The sequence below is a fragment of the Dipodomys spectabilis genome, unplaced genomic scaffold (assembly GCF_019054845.1).
Source record: "Dipodomys spectabilis isolate Male_0828 unplaced genomic scaffold, ASM1905484v1 ptg000054l, whole genome shotgun sequence".
Classification (NCBI taxonomy): Eukaryota; Metazoa; Chordata; class Mammalia; order Rodentia; family Heteromyidae; genus Dipodomys; species Dipodomys spectabilis.
The window spans coordinates 9,298,541-9,319,693 of NW_024870731.1; the positions used below are offsets into that span (position 1 = coordinate 9,298,541).

The 21,153-nt window shown below is 38.7% G+C and overlaps 1 pseudogene; it reads left to right on the plus strand.

The window, feature by feature from the left end:
* Positions 1 to 9,143: 9,143 nt before the first annotated feature.
* On the plus strand, positions 9,144 to 20,767 carry LOC122107917 (annotated as a pseudogene).
* Positions 20,768 to 21,153: the final 386 nt, after the last annotated feature.

Genomic DNA, 21,153 nt, shown 5'->3' on the forward strand with positions numbered 1-21,153 from the left:
TGTCCAGGCCCCCAGTTCAAGCCCCACAATGGGGGGAAAAAAGGGAATTGTTCATGTTGTATCTTGTATAAGAGAAGAGAGGGGAGGAGTGGAGGGTAAGGGATAAGCCGACAGGCAAGAATCAAAGTGGAAGAGATGGGAGGGGAAGGAAGGATAGGGGAGAGAGAATTTTTTTCAAATACCCTTTTATGGTGCCCAGCCTGTCTTGTTTTGCCTGGGACCTGTTATAGCACCCAGACTGGCGTGTCCCAGGAACAACCTGGTTCATAGGCAAGCAAAACTAGTCACTTGATTTTCATTTTCCCTTTCTTCTGTTTGTGTGTTTCCTTTGAAGCTTAGATCAATTAATGTAAACCAGAAATTGGCAGGCCTGCCAATTGTGGTCTTCAAGTGCTGCTTGTGATTCTCATACAAGCCACAGAAGCAGAAGCAACCCCTAAGAATTTATTAGAGATGCAAACTGAATCACTACTGAACAAGAGACTGATGGAGAACTTGTAATTTGTCAAACCCTTTAGGCAATTATGATGCTTAACAAATATTTCAGGGTTACTAGTTGATCATAACAGGATTATTTGTGATTCGTGGAAGTTCCCAAGACCTCAGTCTTGTCAGGTTTGGATACTGTGAGGGTCAAAGGAACAGGAGCACATAGAAAAGAGTAAAAGAAAGAAGAGTTAAAAGACATAAGAAAAAGATCAATAAGGATGAAACTTTCTTTAGGGGGTCAGAAATTTTCTATTCATAGTGATAGATCAGTCTTCAGTCTAGCACCTTCCAGAAGTAGGACCCTAACTTGAATGAAAAAATAAACGCCTAACAAAACAAATTTGATGACAGCATCATCTGTATTTATCAATACCAATTAACCAGCAGATGGTGTCCTAGTTGTGATACAGAGTATATTGATAACTCATAAGAGTAAGGAAAGCAATCCCTATTTCATGTAATAAACTAAGACTCTGAAATGATAAAACATTGATACAGAATGCTGTAGCATCTGTTAGTCCCAGTAATATCACTGAGGTAAGTTAAGATGAAAGACTATATGGTAAGGCTTTTTCCTTTGCATATGTCCCTTCTTTATGTATTCTAAAAGAATAAGAGAAAAAGTAATACTAAGTTTAATAAGTTTCTCTTTCCTTAAAATAGCAATCTTATATTCTGAGGGAAAGCCAAAGTCAGTGCATATGACCAGTCCCTTACCCACAATGAAAATGAGCAGTGCTGGAGAGTTCAAATACAGTGTCTCAGAACCCTTCCCCAAAGTGTCATCTTGTCTAGTAGACTGCATGCAGAAGATTAATGGCCTACACACACACACACACACACACACACACACACACACACACACACACACACAAATATTAGCATATAAGGTCTGTTCATTTTAGATGAAACTGTGATGCCCAATTTGGTTATCAGAGTATCCCAAAGTATTGGCTAAACATGGATGTGCTTCTAGTGCTACCAATGACTCTTATCCTACTCATCTTCTCATCTTCTGTCTCTTTTCCCTTCTACTTATTTCTTTGAAAAAGGACTGGCAGTATTGCCTCACTAGTATGTACTTGCCTTTACTTTGTGAAATCTCAATTCACAATAGCGTGATCCTTTAAACGACTGGCCTGTTTTGAAGATGTCAGGCAGTATGAAGCTGTAAAGTAGTCCTTAGCTTTTCTTGGCCAACTATTGAATCCTGCTTGACACCCGAGTGAAGGATCAGACCATTCCTGCTAGGGCCTACATTTAAGGAGTCCCTAGTCTACGTTTCAGAAGATCTTGGGAACCTCTGATTCTTTTCCTCCTGCTTTGCCTGCCTCTTTTCCCCTTCTGCTTCTCATTTGCTTCTCTCTTTTTTACCCTACCCTGATTTCCACCTCCTTCTCTGAGCTTCTTCAAACATTCTCTATCTGAGAAACCTGATGTGCTAGTCTGCTTCTCTGAAAAAATCGAGGTAGTGTTTGCACTTGCTGAACTTTTAGATTATTTATCCTTGTGGTGAAAGTTATATTACTAAGATAGCATTAACATCCCAACAAATAATGTGTGCCCTAGAAAACAGTAGGTTCTTATGAAACTAATTGGTGCTGGCTCCAAAAGAAATACAAAATTGAACATATTTTATTTTATTTTTAACAGGATTGGTATTAAGTATTTTTGCATCTTGAAGACTTAGATTCTAATTTGCATAGGTCATCTATAGTACAAAGTGAGTTCAACACATCACCATTATCTCTGTGTATGGGTCAACTCTTAAGCAGTTGCCTCAAACACACCATACATAAATTGGGCAACTTTGAAAAATGATATCAAAAGTTTGATTTTCATCTTGGTTAGATTTGTACAGTTTCTAACATATGCAAGATTAGAGACGGTCTTTCAAATCACTTGAAGGCAGAGGAATTGTTCACTCGGTTCTTTAGGTCATTAAGGATTTCATAAATGTCACTGCAGGGCAGAAATTGTCTCACAATTAAATGTTTGTAGGACCATTTTACTTGCATGGAACTTCTAAATCATAAGCTAACAGAGATGCAAGAGTATCCATTTGAAGGAATGTTTACTTTCCTCATGTTTTTCTGGTAGTATTTCCTTCTCTTATCCTCCTAACAGAGAAAATCCCCTGTTCTCCACTGTTTTCATATTAGAGCTTAGCAATCTTTGGACATAAGATACAATACATATATTTCACTAGTAGTGAGCACAGTGCCCAACGCAGAGAAGTGGTCAATCAGGGAAAGTCCACAATTTTCCAGGACTGGGAAGAGTACAAGTGAGATAGATGCCTTGTGTCTAAATATCTTATCAAGTTTTCCCCAGCGGGACCAGACTCTATTCCCTGCAGATTGACTAGGCCACGGAGAATGAAGAACCTCTTGCCTTGAGCCCTAACTGAATACTAACACCAACTAAAGAAAGGTTTCATCCAGAAGTTAAACTTAACCAAACCCAGGGTCCCAGAGATGAAGGGACAGAAGTCCTGCAGATTCTGTACATCTATGTGGCCAGTATCTATGTGGTCTGTCTCTATGAGCACATGTCTACGTGGCCTGTCTCTTTGAGGGTTCATGTGCATGGACTATACAGATGGTTAGAGAACTTACTGTATTGAAAGTCCTAGGGGTCTGCTCTTTATAAGTGCAGAATCAGAGGAAGATTCTGATTCATCTATGTAGCTGACATCCTTGTAGCTCTGGCTGATGTTACCCAATTCTGTGAGGCCTTATGCAATGCACCTTGATTGTCCAGATCTAAGGGACCTGCCTCTATGTAACCCTCTATTTGACCAGTGTCTATAGAGTCCTCAGCTATGTCAAAGTCTGTGTGGCCCATATTTATACATCCAACATTACAACACACCAAGAGAAATGGCAGTATTCAAAGTACTATGGAATGACTCTTAGGAAAACAGCATTGGAGCAAATTTCACTTGGTCTATTTAGTCAATATTCATGAGGCCTATGCTTATACATACAACATCTGTGCAGCTGACATCTATGTGGCCAGTCCTGTGTGGCTACATCTACGAGTTAGACCTCTATGCACACCACATGTTTAGAGATTGTGTCTATATTATCTGTCTTTATGAGGTCTATGTCTATATGACCAAAGTCATAGATAGTTCTCTATTCTATAGTTCAGACTTTGCCTAGTTTCGGAGGAGCATAGCCTTCAAAAGTACAAAACAAATCATTTTCATGGTTCATTCTTGCCTGAGTCAAAGTGTATGGCATGGTTCTCAATAAATGTTGGTTAAACTAAATAAAATCTTTAGGAAATAAACCACCAGCAGTAATTTTTAGAGACTTATGAATATTTTTGGTCATGAAGCACATTTTTATACTTCAAAATGTCAGCATATTTAAGAGGAAGCAGCTGTTGCATACCTACTTGCTAGTTAATCTAAGAGAGACTTAAAATTCACACAGGAGAGAAGATAATAAATCAGATATATTTCTAAGTCTTCCTTCTCCACAAAAACTTATTGAGGATCTTTAGGTTGTATCATGAACCCCTGCTACCTGGGAAGAGATTGGAATAGCTCGAAAGTCTGTAACTAAAGTAATAAAATTTCATACACAGATTATATAAGGTGTTCTTTTATTATCCAGAATTCAAGTTGTTGGACATTTTCTGTAAACCTTCCTGGTGCTTTTTGGATGTTTTGCAAAATGTATTTATAGAGTTTTTATACAAGAGGAGGGTCACAAATGGACCACTATGAATACTAATGCTTCTTTTCATTCTGAACCAACGCCCCATTCCACAAAGTATTATCAATTTGTTTCAGTGCCAAAGAATGAGTGTTTCAATAATGAGTACTTGCTATAGGGCACTAGCAGCAAAATGACTCAAAAATCTAAGTCCACACAATCTCAAATCTTTCTCTTCCACAGAATGCCACCCATTATTTTCCATTCCCTGTCACATATATTGTTGCTAGAGTCATTGGTTGAATAGCAAAAAGAAATCAGAATCAGCCTTTGGGAAATACTGAGAAAAGTGAATCATTATCCTACTTTCTCATTTTTATCTGGGGAGGGGCGCAGTACAGTGAAGAAGGCTGTGATTTATTCTTACCACTTTTCACAAGAGGTAATTTCAGAGCCGCAGGTTTTCCTTTTTCCTCTCTTTCTAAATGGATTTGAGCAAAGTATAGTAGTTTCACATAAATGCATGATTGGACATTTGTGATTTGACTCATGCTCTGGCCAAGTTTAGGTTCTTTTAAAGTCAAATGCCTAACACATCATCTTTCACCATGAATAATAAATCATGAGTGACTCAAATTCTTTTACCAAATATATTTAAACTTGAGCAATAAAAGAACAAATGAAGAGCATGTACACTGGGGTAGACGGTGTGATTGAAAGCTATGATGTTGGCCAAATTCCCAAATTTCTATATCCAGAATTTCCTTCTTTAAGATAAGGATAAGAGTGATACGTACCTTTGGGAGACATGTAAGCTGAGAGTGCACTAGGACCTGTAACTGCTTAAAAAAGTACTTCCCCATCCTTTCTTATTATTTTCCTTTCCTATGTGTCAAACATTTATTGGGGAGCCTATTTCATGGATATTGAAATACAAGTATATAATATTAAACAAAACACATGGAAGGTTTTTTTAAATAGTTATAATGATTATTATTATTGATATTTCAAATTATTGTGTGAGATGTTTCATAAATTAACCAGTTACATTATTATTACACAGACCACCAAATCAATATGAGATATATCAAAAACTAGCCTCTTTATCCCAGTAATGACATGATCTATGTTTATTGACCTTCTTGTCCCCAGTGGCTTAGCACAGAACTTAGCACAAAACAGCAGCCTAATAAATGTTGATGGAATGAAGGCTGGGCTCATGAGACCCGGCTATGTAGGATAACAAGCTTTGATTTGAAACTGTACCACACACACTTCAGTTCCAGTTTTTACCTTATACATCATGACGTTGAAAAGTGTCCTGGAAACTTTCTATTTTGAAATTAAGACTGCTATGTTTTAAAACCACTAAGGCCGAGTTTAACTATGATTATGCAAAGTAACCCAAACCACACACTATTTCTTATCTAGTTCTACTTGTCAATATGAGAAGAGTTTGGAAAATCTGAAGTGTTAGATGACAAAACAAAATACAGGAGAGCTTCCTTACACCTTGTATTTAATTTTCCTTTTTTTTTTTTTTTTGTCAGTCAAGGGTCCTGAACTCAGGGCCTGGGTACTGTCCCTTAGCTCTTCAATTTAAGGTTAGTGCTTTGCCACCTGAGCCACAGTACCACTTACAGCCTTTTCTGTTTATGTGGTGCTGAGGAATCAAACTCAGGGCCTCAAACACTCTACCACTGAGCTACCTTCCCAGCCCCAGTTTTCCTTATTTTTAACGTTTCACATGACCACAGTTCATCTGTCAAGACTCATGAATCAATACTGACAAATTGCTAGCAAAAACCTCTTCTTCATTTACATTTCTTATGTTTCTGACAAATTTCCTTCTATCACCACAGGAGCCCATCCAAGATCCTACATTGCAGTTAGATGTTAAACCTGCATAGACTCTCCCACACAGAGACAGTTTTTTTAGACATTCCTTGTTCTGACGGCATTGGCAGCGTTGAGGGTTCTTGCCAGGAATTGGGTGGAGTGACCTTAACTTGAGGTTTCTTTTGTGCTTTCTACGACTGGTCAGGTATTATGATTTGAAGAAGAAAGACCACACAAGGAATCCTTATCATATTACCTGATGCTGCCAGGTACATCCATTGATCCTTCTATTTTAATGAGTAAATAAGAATGAGTTACAGTAATTGTATAATTAGTGATTTAATGTAACCACATTAAGGAAAGCCTCTTTGCCCTTTTGCAAATTTCTATGTCATTTTGCGTGCAGTGTATAAAATAGTTGATTCTCATGGGATAGGCATATGCTAAAATGTGTTTACCTTAACTCCTTGACTTGAAAAGAAGGACCTTTCATCACAGATAAAACGCTGATAAGTGAAAGTCCACATCCTGTTCCAAGTCAATTCAAATCCTACCTTTAAAGAATCATTATCCACAGATTCAAGTTAAAATTTAAAAAAAGTATATACCTTTATATTCTTTCAAGTTCATTCCAATCTCAGAAAATAATATGTATGCTCAACTATGTGGTCAAAATAGGACAAGAAATAGAAGTAGAAGAAGTTAAGCCTTTGAATATTAATTCTCCTAAGCCTGTTTCAAGTAAGGAACTTGCCTAAAGAGATGTTAATTCTTTACTAAGTCCTATGCATAAATAATCTGGTGTCTCTAGTCTTAGTGATTTTGGTGTAAATGTGTACTCTCCTGTGGGATTAGAAGATATACCAATGTAGCTATTACAAGGATTGGAAACACCATTTTTTTTTTACTCTTGTTTCCCAATTTCAATGTAGAGAAGTTATTGTGGGATTAATATGATCTATGTCATGGACCATTTTCAGATCAAGACATAAAAGAAATATGTCAGTCCAGAGAAGAAGTTATTGAAAGATAAGGATTACTACAAAAATTGTTACCATGGTGAATTTCCCTGAAATAAATACCCAGACTATCACATCTGGTTTCCCTGTGTGGCCACATTGGAAAATCCAATTTCTGTAAACATAGCTATCATTCCTCCACAAAGCTGCCTATAAGAACAATTTACTGACTTTACTACAGCTTAAGATCTTACTGTAGACAATCTTGGACAGGATTGTCTTGCACAGTATTTTTACCCCATTATCCAAGACATCTACATCTTATGAAGTAATTTGCTTTGGTTGACTTCATCCCACTGGTGTGATATCGGGGAATTTTTGTAATTTCTGGGATGTCCTGATTTTCATAGCTCCCTGTGAAGATCAAGTTGTGTTATTTGTATAAGTATATGAGGGGACGGTGAATGCAGTAAGATCATCTTGATTTTAGTAATGGGACCTTAGCAGGCAACTGAATGCTAATCAGAAGCTTCTCAGTGTCCAAGAGAACAAATGGAAAAAAATGGCATGAGGGTTATTTTTGTTTGTAAAGTTTATACAGTGAGTCACTCATTTGCAGGTTGACATTTAAAAAACAAACAAACCACAGTAGTTGAGTGTTTTCCATTCCACTGAACCAGACTGCCTTAATAATTTCAGTCACTAAAATAAGTGATTGTGTGAAGTGTCAAGCATAGGAAACAAGATCGGGAAGAGCCTTTTACAAACCAGCCCTTCACAAGAGTCTTCTCTTTCTTTTATTGTGAAAATACCATACAGAGGGGTTACAACTACATGGATAAGATAATGAGTACATTTCTTATCAAGCCTTGTTGCCTCCTCCTTTGTTTCTCCTTCCCATCTCTTCCCATTACCCCCACCCTGCCCCTCTTCCCTTGACATTAACTAATGTTTTTGATTCCATATTTAAGAAAGTAGGAATAAACAACCTCAACCCGTGTCCTCATTCTTATGCTTGGAACAATGCAAACACACAAGGTCAAAGGCATTTTATACTGCTATCTCCCCTTGAAAGTATGAGGTTATAAGAAGTAAGTGTGTTCAGAGGCAATAGCACTGCAGGCAGGCTGCTGTCCCTTACGTATCGCCTTGTCCAACCTATTTATCATGAACTGCTTAGTGTGTCTTTGAAAAGTGACCACAGCAGCACATGGAATGACATGTGGAATGAGAGATCCCAGAGCAGCTGAAGCTGGAGATACAGCAGGGAGTGTTCAGACTAAGAGGATAAGAACCAGCTGACAGGCAGAATGAAGGAGAGGAGGTAAAGATGGGGTATTGACAGATGGAGAAACCAGTAGAAAGCTCACTTGCAAGTTATTGCTGGGCATGACACGCATTGCTAATATCACAGTGAGTGGCACTTTTAAGAGGACAGTCCTGTGTGCCCAAGTCACATTAGGACAGGGTAATTTCTCTTTGAAGGTTGATCTCTCCAGATTTAGTATCAGACTTCAGCGCCAAAAGGGTTGTTGGATTACAGCGCATGGACACTTTCATGGTCCTCGAACTTGTGAAACCATGTGACAGTTAACATAGGATGATTAGTCTGTGAATTCTTTGCGAGTGAGGTTGATCATTTGATTGCTTCTACCACAACTTCCTGCATGTGGTCTGATGCAGACTGCCCACTTAAGAAATACAGCAGACTAGAATTCCTCTTGGTTTCATACTGATGAACTTTTCAAAGGAAGCTGAATTATGATTCTTTGTAAATAGAACAATGGTTTTCTCAGCTGCTGATCTAGGGAAAGCAATTTTGATATCAGAGTTTTGCTGATTAATAAAATAAAGCAATATAGGAGGACAACAGAAAAGTAATAGGACAAATAGGAAAAAAGCATGTTTTAAAGGCACTTATCCTCTTTTTAAAATTTTTAAAAGGAAAATGTATGTATTGCAAACATTCTTCTATTCCGGCATTGTGTTAAGAAAAACTTATGACATGTTTATTTATCCCCAGAGAATATTTAGAACTTGCATCCATGTATATCTTGAAGAATCACCTGATGGTTTCCTCCAAAGCTTAAGTGAAATGTGGTCATCTGTGTACATTCTCTCATTAGATGACAGATGCAGTTAACAAGCAGTGATTTCTCACTGCTCTTATCATTATTAACAGGGTGTCATGTTAGCCATCCGTTTCCAAACAAGGAAAGACAATGACCCTCTATCCTCCCCTTCCTCCTATGCTCTTTTGAATGCAGACAGTACCACAGGGACATCGGCGATATCAATGAGGACAAGTGTGGAAATCCGCAAAAGCAGTGTTATGACAACTGAGATCACCTCTAAAGCAGAAAAAAGCCCCACGACAGCTAGCGGCAATAGCTCATGTCCTTCCACAGAAACAGAGGAGGAAAAGGCAAAACGAATGCTTTACTGCTCCCTATGCAAGGTTGCCCTCAACTCTGCCTCACAGCTGGAGGCGCACAACAGTGGTGAGATGCACATGCTTTCATTCTGTCTCCACAGCCCTGCAACCATCTTCCTCTGAATAGATTAGAACTTGTGCAGCAGGACACAAGGGCTGGGGGACAGTGGCACAATTATTAGATGGCATTCATTAGCCATTAAAACATAAATGTGACAAGCAAAGTGGCATTTATATGGGGGCAGGGGAGGGTTTCCAGAGCTTGTCGACTATGGTGTGTGCATGTGTACGTATGCACATGTGTGCATGTATATGTGTTTTTGCAAACTAGGTGGAATAGCATATAATTCTAAGTTTTTTTTTATTAACCTGATTTCAGGATTGCTGTGCACATCTAGTATTTGCTTCTAAATGATATTTTCTAAAGTTATGTCATAAAGTATGGCCTGTACTTTTCCATGTATGTTTGATTAAAACATCTATATTATGATTTCTATAGCAAATAATGCTATTGTAGCCAACACTATGTAAAAATAAATACTTAAGAGAGAATTTAGTATTTCTTATGGGAGGCCACTGAGTTATGAACTCTACATGTAAGTTTTTGTGTGCTCTTCCCACAACTTAAAGACAGTGTGTTTTGTTATAGGACCAATCAAGCACAAAAACAATAAAACAAAACCCTAATGTCTCTTACTTGAACTGCAAACTTTAAAACAGAAAAGTAAATAGGAGAATATTGAAAAACAAACACAAAATGCTCTTCCTTTATAATTTGGTCCTATCTAGTTGTCTGTTATTGTCTCTGACTCTGTCTCCAATTTTTTTTCTTGGAGGTTTTTTTATATTTTATTTTATTATCTTTAAGTAGTTGTACAAAGAAGTTCCCATTCTACAAAACAGTATATGAGTACAAGGTGCCTGACAACATTGTCACCCACCTCTCTTAACCCATCCCTTCTCTCACTTCTTTTCCTTTAATTGAGATTAGGTGATTACATAAAATTTCACATATTTCACAGTATTGTGGAATAGTGATACTCAGAGTCACAAACACATTTAAATTTTTACAAAGCATATTGTCATTACCATGGTCTATACAGTTTGTGAATTCTATGAGCTTTGACATTACAAGTTATTTTTTCCACATCAGGTGATGTTTACACTTTGCTTTTGCTTAGTGTGGGCTGTTCCCACTTCTGTCTCCACTTCTGTTTGCCCCTGCTTTTCTCTCTCTCTCTCTCTCTCTCTCTCTCTCTCTCTCTCTCTCTCTCTCTGTCTCTCTGTCTCTCTCTCTCTGTACTTCTCTTGGTTTCTCTTTCGGCATGTGTGTGGGAAGTGTGGGTGAGATTATGTGTACATACAAACATCAGCTTTTCTCTAAAACGTGAGTTGATTTCCAAGATCGACTTTTCATTTAAAGGACTCTTCTTTGCCAGGGTTATGTCAGCAGCTGTACCAGAAGTAGATTCATCTGTGAATCTTGTCTGAAGTTAATACTGCAGCTGCATGTTGAGTCACTGACCGATTGTGCCTCATTCGTAATATCTGGGCATTGACTTTAAAACTCTGAGGGGTGACTGCAGATGGAGAACAATTCCTTTAGCATGTGTCTTCCTCCTACCAACATTAACTGCAGTCAGGCACAGTTCAGGAGTTCAGTTGCTGGAAACCTAGAAACCGATCTGCCTTTCTATCAGAATCTGTACCATCCACATTTGCCATACATATACAAGTATAATGCAAACACAAGTATAATCATCATGAAGTCCACATACTTCTTAAAAATTCTTTGACAGAAAAACACATTTATTTGGAGGCAAGCATCAATTTGGCAGGTCAAATCTGTCCTTCACAGTTAGAGTTTAAGAATTTTGGAGTCCTAGAATTCTTAGCAGAAACATTGATAAAGCAATGTGTTTTTCTGGCTGGCTTCACACTCACTATGTAATAAAGGCTGGCCTCAAACTCACAATCTTCCTTCCTCCATTCTCATTGTTGGGATTACAAGTATATACCACTATACCTGGCTCTTGTTTACATGTTTCTTGTTGGAAGTCCTGGGACTTGAACTTAGGGCCTGGATACTATCCCAGGGCTTTTATGCTCAAGGCTAGCTCTCTACCACTTGAACCCCAGCCTCATTTCTGTCTTATTTGGTAGTTAATTAGAGATAAGGGTCTCACAGACTTTCCTGCCTGGGAAGGCTTTGAACCCTGAGCCTCAGATCTCAGCCTCCTGAGTAGCTAGATTATAGGTGTGAGCCACCAGTGCCCTGCTTACTTTTACATTTTTAAAATAAGCAGCACTGGGGTTCAAGTCATGAATCAAGCCTTCAGTGAGGTCAGCCTTTGAACTGCTATGGATTTACTAACAAGTTGTATCTGTGGAGCTGTTGTGATGTCAGTTGTAAGCTATATAATAAATTAGCACATTGTGCTAATTTCTCATATAGAAAATTACCATAGTAACCATGTTCACTATTCAATAGAGACTGATGTGTTTTTTTCTCTTCTTTTCTTGTCTTTTCTTTTGTTGCTCATGCGTCTTGCAGTTTGGGCCTGGGTGCTGTCCTTGAGCTTTTACACTCAAGGCTACCATTATACCATTTGGAGTGCCAATTCCAGTTTTCTGAGGGTTAATTGGAGACAAGAGTCTCACAAGCTTTCCTGTTTGGGATGGCTTTGAGTGATGATCCTCACATCTCAGCTAGAATTACAGGCATGGGTCACTAGCAACTACCTGACTAATGGTATATTAAGGGAGAAGCTCTATATCATTGACATTATTTAGAGCCTTCAGCTCATTATGCTATGGAAAAGCATAATGCACAGCCCACTTCATTCTGTTATTTTACATGATGGATGCTGATTTTTTACAAATACAAGAACAATAATTATTTTGCCTCAACATATTCAAAACTAGACAGCTAAGCAAAAAGTAAATAAAATTACTTGAAACTTTATGATTTGCTGAGTTTGGATGAAATATGGTATTCTTTTCAGAAGTCATTCATACAAAACTTCAAATAGAATTACTATCAGGTCAGGCTTTCAAGAGTGTCAGGATGATACCTTTGCCTGAAATCCTGAAGATTTTCTCAAGACAGAGATGGCACGGGAGGTGGTGCAGAAACATATTTTTGACTGCTCTGCTGAGAAGTTGCATGGGATGCAGAGGTAGGCCTGGACCTTGGAAGGCATTTATGCGATACAGAAACAAGAAGTGATATTGTGGACTAGTACAGGGCCACAGCCCTTTAGTATATCCTGGTTTATAGAATTCTGCTCAGAAGAAGAGGGTGCTGGAAGAAAATAGATTGGGAGGCGGGGTTTGAAAGACCCAAATATAAGCCAGTTTTACACAAGACTATTAATATGTAAGGTAGAAAATCAAAGGATAGATATTATGGAAGACTGGTATACAACCACAGCCAGTTGTGTTGGAAGCCCTTAGTGAAATTTTAGGGACTTAGCTAAAGATCAGTTTTCTAGATTTCAAGAATGTCATGGAAGGCTTGTTTTCTGTGCCCGTGAGGGTAACTTAGTCTTGCCTATCTCAGTGTCTTATCAGGCATTAAAATAGCACTTAATGCATATAGTTGCTGCGAGCCAACAGCACAGTTAGCACAGGCTCGAGGGTGTATCAAGGTATTGCAATAAAAATGAGTTTCAATCTTCATCATGTATATATTCTCCATGTACATTTATCCCCAACGTTTTCAGTTAAAACAAGATTTTTTAAATTGAATTTGAGCTTTATTTGGGATAAATAAAAGTAGTTACCTTTAGAGCTTCTTAAAACATTAAAAATATAAACTGTCTAATAGCTATTTAATTATGATGAATACTCTGCCACTAAGTGCATGAGGTTATACTGTACAAAGTTCAGCTGTACTGATGATTAATAATAACCATAGAAGCAAAGCCACTTGTTGAAGTTCCCCTACCAACCTTGAGATGTGTGTGTGTGTGTGTGTGTGTGTGTGTGTGTGTGTGTGTGTGTGTGCATGTAAGCTATGTACCAAGCCCTGGCTCCAAATCACAAATGATTTGAACCAAAAGTGAACCAGGAGTCCCTTCTGAAAGTCAGGATGACATGCTCTTGGTTTCTCAGGTGCACTGGAAATCTAAATTTGCCCCTGAAGTGCATTTCATTTTGAATACAGGAGGGGAATTTTTGAAATAAAATTATCTGTTGCAAGAAAGAGGTGCAGAACACCTTCTACGTATCTGTATCTGGCATCCTAGAACATGTGTGCCATCTGCAAAGTAGAAAATTCCTGTGTTTACTCTATTGCACGGAGGCCGGGCAAAGAAGAGGAGGGCACCAACAGCACTACCTTGAATTGCTTCGTCCCTCAGTGCAGTGCTGCAGTTCCTCCAATGCTAACACCACGCTGACTTCTTTAGGTTGACATATGAGTATTATAATAGTTATGCATTAAGAACATTGATATTCAAAGCAAACAACCTACGTTGTAAAGTGTGTATGTTTTATATTGATTGGTTAAAGTCATGATTATCCTGAATAAGATAAAATGTGTAGCTATGAACTATCTTATTCGATAGGAGGGGATCTACACTGATCTAGAATGTTCCAAACATGTTTTACTCACTAATGTTCAGTAATGCTCTGAGGCAGATGTATGACTCAGAAGTTAAGAATCTCTTTTTATGTTTGCAGAACTGATCAAAAACCTAATAAATACAAGTAGGAAGTAGAAATTAATTTAAACGAATACCACAAAGGCTACATGTGATAATAAAAGAAATTCCTAAATTAAAACACACCTCCAAGAGGGATGAAGAAGGAACACGTAATAACTAGAAATAAAGCAAAATTTAAGCAATCCTTTTTTTTGGGGGGGGTCCGGTCATGGGGCCTGAACTCTGGGCCTGGGCGCTGTCCCTCAGGGCCTGGGCACTGTCCCTCAGCACTTCACCTCAAGGCTAGCGCTCTCCCACTTGAGCCACAGCGCCACTTCCGGCTTTTTTCTTTTTGCTTATGTGGTGCTGAGGAATCGAACACAGGGCTTCATGCATGCAAGGCAAGCGCTCTACCACTGAGCCACCTTCCCAGCCCCAAGCAATGCTCTTGAGGGAAAATGGCCATCATGATGGAACTACTGTGATCTGAAAAAAATAATGTTGATGATTGCCAAGTGGAGTTACAGTACCTATGTGTGAGAGCCCAGAGAGGTTAATGCTTTAGTGAAGATAAGCATTTATTTACAGGTTATCTTCCTACACTTTGAGCTTACCTTTCATTTTCTTACTTACTTGCATTGTATTAGCCTAAAGTGACCTTTACAGAACCATCAAGTTTTTTTTAAAATTATTAATCTTGCTCTTCCATTTTGAACCTAAAACACACAGTAAAGCGAGGTTGTTTAGATTCTGTTTAAAAAGTGGATATTTAATTAGTGCCACCTTTGTAAACACACCATGTTTAAATTGATTACATTTGTTACACATCACTTCCAACTCTGCCTTCAGCAACTAACTCACTCTTCCTCATCAGCCTTCATTTATGGCTTATTATAACATCAAGAGGAAATGAAACTCAGTCACACCCATTTAATTTCCTCTCAGAGGGCTCTCAAGTTCAGTTGCTAGGATGATGGTGTTTGCTTGTGATGTGGAGCAGCATTTTACAAAAGTGAAAAGTTCAATAGGATTATACAAGGTGACAGGAACACGTTGTTACAGTCTAGACATCATGGCCATGCTTCAGCCTTAGTCCCAAAGGTTCACATTTGGATATTATATGGTTCCTTAACTTATCTACTAGCTAACACTTCCCCTGTCATTCTTTTTATTTCTCTTTCCCCGTGTCCCCAACTATTCCTGGCAGGTACTAAGCACAAAACTATGCTAGAAGCCAGGAATGGAAGTGGGACTATCAAAGCCTTTCCTGGGGCAGGAGTAAAAGGCAAAGGACCTGTCAACAAAGGAAACACGGGCTGCAAAACAAGACTTTCCACTGTGAAATCTGTCATGTGCATGTCAACTCAGAAACCCAACTGAAACAGGTAGGCAGGGCAGATGGTGGGAATGTAAGCAAAGCAGCCCTGCCCCCTCCCCCCACAAGCAGGATACATGTGCAATCTTTCTTCCTTTCCCTTCTGTAATTCTGCTCCATCCTTCCATCCATCCCTCCATCCACACATCTGCCTACTCACCCCCTTGTCTTCTTTTATTTTATTTTATTTTTATTGTGAAAATACTGTACACAGAGGGGTTACAATTACATGGGCAAGATAATGAGTACATTTCTGATCAAGCATTGTAGCCTCCTCCTTTGTTTCCCCTTCCCATCCCTTCCCACCCTCCCCCCTCCACCCCCCACCCATCGCCCTGGTTCCCCCCCCCCCACCCACACCAAAGTTGTAAAGTTCCTTTTCCACATAACGACTTCTATATTTCATTGTTGAAATGGGTCCACCTGTATCCTTATTTAAAGGATTTGTTTTTCCCCTTCCCCTCCACAAATTATACCAACATTAAATACAGTGAAAGCAGGGGTTATACTATGGGGGAGGGACATACAAAGCAACAAAGAAATAATCTTATAAATGTGTTAGAAATAATCACATGAAAGAAAAAAATTATTTGAAAACATATCTTAGGGTTCATTTTCCTAACATCACCTTATTTGACCTTTTCTACTTGACTCAGACAGATACTAGATATTGCAAATAAGGGAAAGCATGGGACCTATGTTTCTTTGGGCCTGGCTTACTTCACTTAATATAATTTTTTCGAAGCCTTTCCATTTCCTAACAAATGGGGCAATGTATTCTTTCTGATGGAGACATAGAATTCCATTGTGTATATATACCACATTTTCTTGATCCATTCTTCTACTGAGGGGCATCTGGGTTGGTTCCATATCTTAGCTATAGTAAATAGTGCCATCTAATCTTCGATAAGGGAGCTAAAAAATAGAATGGAAGAAAGACAGCCTCTTCAGTAAATGGTGCTGGCAAAATTGGTTAACAACTTGTAGAAAACTAAAGCTAGATCCTTATATATCACCCTGCACCAGAATCAACTCCAAATGGATCAAAGACCTCAGAGTCAAAGCAGACACTCTGAAAACATTACAGAACGGATTAGGAGAAACCCTATGTCTCCTTGGCACAGGCCGAAATTTTCTTAATAGAGACCCAGAAACACAACAAATCAAAGAAAGGCTGGACAAATGGGACTGCATGAAGTTGCAGAGCTTCTGCATGGCAAAGGACATAGCCAGCAAGATCAATAGAAAGCCCATGGATTGGGAGAAGATCTTCACTAGCCATACAATGGACAAGGGTCTCATATCTAAAATATACCTGGAACTCCAAAACTAAATCCCCAAACAACAAATCCTCAAAGAAACAACTGTCCAATAAACAAGTGGTCTAAAGACTTAAAGAAAAACTTCTCTGAAGAGGAAAGAAGGATGGCTAATAGACACCTGAAGAAATGCTCAACCTCCCTAGCCATAAAAGAAATGCAAATCAAAACAACATTGAGATTCCACCTCACCCCAGTTAGAATGGCTATAATCAAGAAATCTAATAACAATAGATCCTGGAGGGGATGTGGACAGAAGGGAACCTTACTTCATTGTTGCTGGGAGTGTAAACTTGTTCAACCACTTTGGAAAGTACTATGGAGGTTCCTCAAAAGACTCCACTTAGAGCTTTCATATGACCCAGCAATCCCACTTTTGGGCATTTACCCAAATGTTTACAAACAAGACCACACTAAAGCTACCGGCACAACTATGTTTATTTCTTTTTTTTTTTTTGTGGGAAGACAATTTTTTTTTATTGCACCCCTTTGTCTTCTATCCACTGTCCTTTTTTGTGTATATTAATTTGCCGGGAAATGCAGTGGCTTCTAGGATCTCTTGAAAGTTCTTGGCAGGGAGTTTGCACTATTCCGGTGTGTATGGAGTAGGAGGAGACAGTTATCCAATCTTTCCTCTATCATATTTCCCATTCAAATGTGTTAAGTCTCATTAAAGATCAACTTACCATGTTCCGTTTCTATGTGTTTTGCTATTTCCATGCTGCAACTAATTTTGTGCTGTGCTACTCTCTTATTGTGTGTAGTTTATTACATGGTATTGTGCTGTAGTTCTAAATCCTGCAACCAGCTGCTAAAAGGGATGACTAATCACATTGCGTTCATTTCTATACTGAATAGCCTTCTAAACATGTCAGTGGTATATTTCCAGCGGAAGGCCCAGCCTTCGTATTGTGTTGTGTTTTATATATGTGTATGTACAGGATTTTGCTGATTTTATGCACCTTGGTTATTTATCTTTAGAATTTGAAGGGCTGACATTTGGCTGTACAAATGTGAGGATAAATATTGGTATGGAAATAAATTCATGCCTTCCTGGGCATCTTTGTTTATTTGCACATAAAATTCCTTTAGACATGCCTTTCCTTTGTGAACACTTTTCTAAAAATGGATATGTGTTCAGGGAGAAGGCAAAAAGCTGGGGGGGGGGGGTGGTGGAAGATCCTTCTATTTGTTAAAAATATTTAAAAATGAATAGTTATGCTCTGGCCATCAGAATCCAAGGGCACAAGTGTGTGCCTTTTTAAAAAATTTGTCTTTCTGAAATGTGCATGAAATAATGATTATCTTTCTCCAGGTTAAAACAATATTTGTGAGAGTTTTTGTAGATACCCTTTTTTACGCTGTCACTGTATAATTGCATTTAATAGCACATTAGCAGTCGAAGGCACAAAGACAGAGTGGCTGGAAAGCCCCCGAAACCGAAGTATAGTCCCTACAACAAGCTTCCTAAGGCAGCACATCCACTGGGGGTGAGTGACATCTTTCTTTCCCAATAGATAACATGCTTTCTGTAATGTCCACAGTCTGTGAGAATATACTTTTTGGAAAGGGGTGGGGAGGAGAGAATGTCAGTCAATAAGTGGAGTAAATGTACCTAAGATATCACAAATTGATTTCAGTGAGATCTCGATACCACCATTGGCCCAATGATTTATGTCAAGCCTTTGCCCCATTTTAGCCACAGCTTAGTGTCTTACCTATTTGCGTCCAGATCCATCATTGAGTATAGCAAAGGGAGAAAAGATCAGCTTCTTTCAATTCTCTAAGGGAGTCGCTTTGTTAAATCTGGTCTTGATATGAGTGATGATGATAATCAAGGTAGAAGGTCAATAAAAGTCTTTTTAAGAGTTTCAAGACAAAGCATTGATGTTCAAAATACAGGCTCAAGAGGATGACTTTGTTTTACTTAATCCTTCATCCAAGGGAACTATAGAAGGCCTGGACAAATATATCCTGCAAAATGCCCTCTTTCATTACTCCAAAGTATGCCTTGTAGATGATACAGTGTCCTTGTGTAGAGATGACTAGGGTTATTTGGGAGGGAATCAGGGAGAATTAAGGAAACCTTCCAACCATGTAACTATAACCTATGACTGGTTAAAGGGACTATCATTTCTATCAGACTCGGTCCTCAGTGAAAACTGAGGACGCCGGATTGTGCATTTTGAAATCTGTCTTTCTCAAATAGATCTTTTCATAGTTGGTGCTGTTGTGTACATGGACACGTGAAAATATAGCTATAAGAAAGCTGTAGTCATTAATTAGAAGATGCTCGTGTCAGTATTCTCTATTTTTATGCAGATGGAACCACTTTTTTTAAAAAATAACAATAGATTTAGCTGCAGAGGAGAAGGTGAGTTCTGTGTGGAGCTGGTTTTTCAGCACCGTAGTCCTGTCTTAACCAGCATAGAAGTGGCTGAAGTTTGTAAGTGAGTAGAGCACTCAAAATCCAGCTAGTCTTTAGAATCTCCCTCTGGACTGTGGCTATGTTACTGCTTGTAGAAGTGGAAATATTCTCCCCAGGGAGAAGTATCTTCTTGACTTCCTAACCTGGAATTATTGTTTGTTATAATAAAGCAGGATGGAGAAGAGGTGGTGAGTATTTGCATAGAGACAAAGGGGAAAGTGTCAATATTTGGAGAAGTGTTTACTCTTTGTTGAAGAAGTTTTTTGTTACTATTTGGTATTTCCCTTGGATTTTAGACAGGAGGAAATTGCATTGTCTGTGGTGCCTGCTCAGTGTATGATTGAAAACAACAATGAACCTCTTTTTTTAACCAGGGTCTGCTCTGTGATGGTTAACAAATGTGTCAAGGGTGGCACAAATTTTCTCTATATTTTATATTTCATTTGATCATCTTTTCTTGGTCATTTATTTTATTTTATTTTTGTGCCTGTCCTTGGGCTTGAATTCAGGGCATGAATATTGCCCCATGAACTTTCTATGCTCAAGGCTATTGCTCTACCACTTGAGACACAGTTCCAGTTCCAGCCTTTTGGTGATTAATTGGCGATAAGAGTCTCAAGAACTTTCCTGATTGGGCTGTCTTTGAAAACAGTCCTCCTGAGTAGTTAGGATTACAGGCATAAGCCACTACTTAAAAAAAAAAAAGATGAATACTTTCCTCAGCAAGTATAATTTTCAACTTAAATAAGATTCCCAGGTCCTTCTCTAGAGGATTCTTTAGCATTGCTGGTTGGCCATTTTCAGCTCTCCCGCTCTTCCAAAGGGAAAAATGTTGTTCAAGGCTTTTTATTTTCTTTATTGTCAGTTCAGCAGTTTGACTTTATGATTGTAGCTGTTCACTGCTTTGTGTGCGTGCGTGCACATGAGTACGCCAGTAGTGGAGCTTGACCTAAGAGCCTAGTGCTCTCAATTAATTAAGTTACTCAAGGCTGACCTTCTACCACTTTAGCTACACCTCCACTTCCAGCTTTCTGGGGTTAACTGAAGAAGAATCTTTTGCATTTTTCTGCCCAGGCTGGGTCTCTAGCCATGATCCTCTAATCTCAGCCTCCTGAATAACTAAGGTTACAAACACGAACCATCAGTCTATCACTCCGTTGTATTCCTAAGCCTATTTATCATTTTGACTAATGACTACAGATTCCCAAACTCTTATTCTCATCCTTCTCTTAGCTTTTCCTTACAGGTAAAATTAGTGTTTTCAAAAGAACCTTCAAAGCCATTGGCTCCCCGAATTCTTCCCAACCCCCTCACTGCCACAGCAGCTGCTGCTGCTGTGGCAGTGAATTCTCACTTCAGTGGAACTGCTCCTGTAGCCACTCTGTTCCAGACCTCTGCCTGCCTCCTGCACTTCTGCGACCAGCGCCAGGACCCATTCGGACCGCCCATACTCCAGTACTGTTTGCTCCTTACTGAATTCCAAACTGGAGTCTTTGTACTGCAATAATTTTTCACAAAACAAAACAAAAGAGAACTATGCAGTGTTTATTTATAGTTTAACGCATATCTGAAGAGCCAGGACTTTTGATAGTGAATTGAAAAGATTATTTAAAAAAGGGAGGGGGTACTTAAGGGTGGGAGGGAGGGAATGGTATTTTCTCCAAATTAAAGCATTCCTCTTGAATCACTGATTGTTTTAGACATGATCTCCAGCACTGACTTGTAGTGGTATTGAGAACTTTCAAAGCCTTTGTGACTGTGCTTTTGGGCACTAATTTTCCCCTGCATTGTCTTTTCTGCTTTATGAAAGAACTATAATTGTCTAAGGGCATTAACTGGTTCCATTGTGTATATAGTAATTTACTCTATAGATTAAAATAATAAGAAAAAGCTAAAAAACAAGAACAAATAAAAACACACAAACAAAAACAAAAGCAACACTGTGAATAGTAGTACCCGTGCTGGTCCTCTGGCTATGACAGCAATTACTGGG